Source organism: Hibiscus syriacus, unplaced genomic scaffold (genome assembly GCF_006381635.1).
Source record: "Hibiscus syriacus cultivar Baekdansim isolate YM2019G1 unplaced genomic scaffold, ASM638163v2 tig00116971_pilon, whole genome shotgun sequence".
NCBI lineage: Eukaryota > Viridiplantae > Streptophyta > Magnoliopsida > Malvales > Malvaceae > Hibiscus > Hibiscus syriacus.
In genome coordinates, this window is record NW_024063495.1 from 7,691,102 (window position 1) to 7,694,112 (window position 3,011).

General features: G+C 38.1%; 1 pseudogene; it reads left to right on the top strand.

Moving 5' to 3' along the window:
- Positions 1–2,011: 2,011 nt before the first annotated feature.
- On the top strand, positions 2,012–2,677 carry LOC120191790 (annotated as a pseudogene).
- The last annotated feature ends 334 nt before the right edge of the window (positions 2,678–3,011 follow it).

The following is a 3,011-nucleotide window of genomic DNA, read 5'->3' on the forward strand; positions in this document are numbered from 1 at the left end:
CTTGATACGAATAATTTTTGTGTGATAATCAACTGCTATCTTTACCAACTCTTCTTCCGGTATCTGAAGTAATTCTGGCATATTCCAATTATACTCCCGTGGTATTTTCTTCGGGGATTTCTTATTCTTCTTTTTCTTCTTCAATGTTATATGAATTACAGAATGGATGTTCAACATGTTCATTTACAGTCGTAACTTCCTCCTCATTATCATCAACAACATCTTCCTTCGCAACGGCTGTTTCATCATAAAAATTCGGGTATTGACCAATATCAAAATCATTACATGCAGGGTCTGTTTCTTCTTCTGAAAAATCATCAAAATCCGAGTATTGACCAAGATCAAAGTCCGGGTATTGACCAAGATCAAATTTCGAATACTGACTAGTACTCACAATTTTTTTTGTTGGCTCATCATCGTCTAACTGGTCAATACGAAAACCAGAATTTGGTGCTGAAAGTTGATTGGGATTTGGATTAGGGAAATGTTGTGGGTTTTGAGATTGTGTTTGGTATTGGAAATGTGGTGAAACAATATTTGCTTGGTGATGAAATTGTGGTGGAACCATTAAATTTTGAGCACCATAAACTGGGGTTGAAAAACTTAGTTGATTACTACCCGCTACTGACCCAACTTCACTACTTCTAGGTTCAACAACATACAATGTAACATCATCACTTGAAACACTAATGTAAGCAATGAATCGTTCAACATCTTCATTGTCGGTTAACAAATAAACTTTACCATTTTTCTGATAAGATAGCCTAAATCCACTTAGGGGCTCTAAATTCAATTTATTTGCAACACGTAACATTAGAGTTTCATAAGTTAACTTTTTTAATGACAGTTTTAGTTGAAGATTCATGGGTAAAGGCATATATTGTAAAACACCATGACCATTCTCCCATGACCTTCAAAAACATAAATCTATCCAAACATGATCAACATTAGATGATTTTATTATTGTAAATTAATTTACTAAACAAACGAGCTGCGAAACTAAAACCTGTTGCCGGATGGGGAAGGATGTCGTTGGATATAGGAACGGATGTCGCCGGAGAGAGTGATGGATGGAGATGGAATGAGTTGCGATTTAGGGATTTAGGTTATGAGTTGCTGCTGCTGCGTATTTATATACCCAAAACATTTGTGTTGCGAAATTAAAACCTGTTGCGAATTCAGAAATCGAGTTGTGAATTTGAAATTCAGTATTGCGATAGTCAGAATCTCGTTGCGATTTACTAAATCGCAATGCGATTACGTAAATCGAAGTGCGAATTAGGAAAATCGCAATGCGATTACGTAAATCGCAATGCGGATTAGGAAAATCGCAATGCGAATACGTAATCGCAATGCGATTTACGTAATCGCATTGCGATTTTCCTAATCCGCATTGCGATTTACGTAATCGCATTGCGATTTTCCTAATCCGAATTGCGATTTACGTAATCGCATTGCGATTTTCCTAATCCGCATTGCGATTTACGTAATCGCATTGCGATTTTCCTAATTCGCATTGCGATTTACGTAATCACATTGCGATTTACGTATTCGCATTGCGAATTAGGAAAATCGCAACGCGAATTAGGAAACTCGCAATGCGAATTTGGGAAATCGCAATGCGATAGTCAGAATCGCGTTGTGAATCTGGAAACTGATTTGCGATACCGGAGATAGCTTTGCGAATTATCGATCGCATTGCGATTTAGTTGGTCATTTTGACAAATCCAAAAAAAGTTGATTAAAATCGTATATTATAAGACATTTTTGATCACTGAGATTATTTTCTCTATCATAAATCGTTTGTTATGCTATAAACACACCTTTAATTTAAATTTAATAATTAAATATTTGTTTTTTTAAAAATAAAATAAAATAAAATAAATAAATAAATAGGGAAAGCAAGAAAGCACCATGGAAACGTACGTATCCTATTGTATGTTAAGTTTCCCCATCTATCTATCCAACCCAACCTCATAAATTTCACCAAAACATCATTTCCTCTTCCTCCAATCCTCCATCCAACTCCACCGTCATGTCCTCCTCCGCTCCGCCCCTCCTCCCCGTCTCCACCCTCCAATCCTCTGAATCCTAACCTCCCGTCATTGCCGTGTCCGCATTCCGCACCTTCTTCACCAACATCAATGATTACCTCCGTAATGGCCTCTCCCAGTGTCGTCCCTGGGCTGAGCTCGCCGATAGTTCCGCCTTCTCCAAGCCCGAGTCTCTCTCCGAAGCCACCCTCCGTATCCGTAAGAATTACTCCTACTTCCGAGTCAATTATCTCTTGGCTGTCGGTCTCATTCTTGCCTTGTCGCTTCTTTCCAATCCCTTTTCCCTTTTCCTCCTTCTCGTCTTCCTCTTCTCCTGGATCTTCCTCTACCTATTCCGTCCCGTAGACCAGCCTATCGTCATCTTTGGCCGCACGTACTCCTATCGCGAGACACTGGGAATCCTCATCATCTTTAGCGTCTTCGTTATCTTCCTCACCTCCGTAGGATCTCTTATCATTTCCGCCATTATGGTTGGTTTCGGTCTCGTCTGCGCTCACATTGCATTCAGGGCCCCTGAAGATCTCTTCTTGGATGAGCAAGAAGCAGCCGTTCCCGGTTTCTTGTCCTTCCTCGGTGGTGCTGCCTCCAATGCTGCTGTCCCTGGCGTTGCCACTCGCCTATGAACCCAATCGGTCTTTCTGAATCTCGTTCGCGAGGGTAATACAACTACGCTTCATATGTGATTGATTCACTTTTCATTTTTTTTGTCCTGACTAGCTTTTTGTATTAAAATTGATGATGTGTATATGGATCAACTATAGTGGTGGGTCCATTGAGATACGAAGCTGTAATCCCATTTTATTGGTGCAGCTTGTAGACATCATTTTTTCATTTAAATATATTATTATTATTAAAATTATTATTATTATTATTAGTATTATTATTATAATTATTATTATTATTATTATTTATTATTATTATTAATATTATATATTATTATTATTTAATAAATAATTA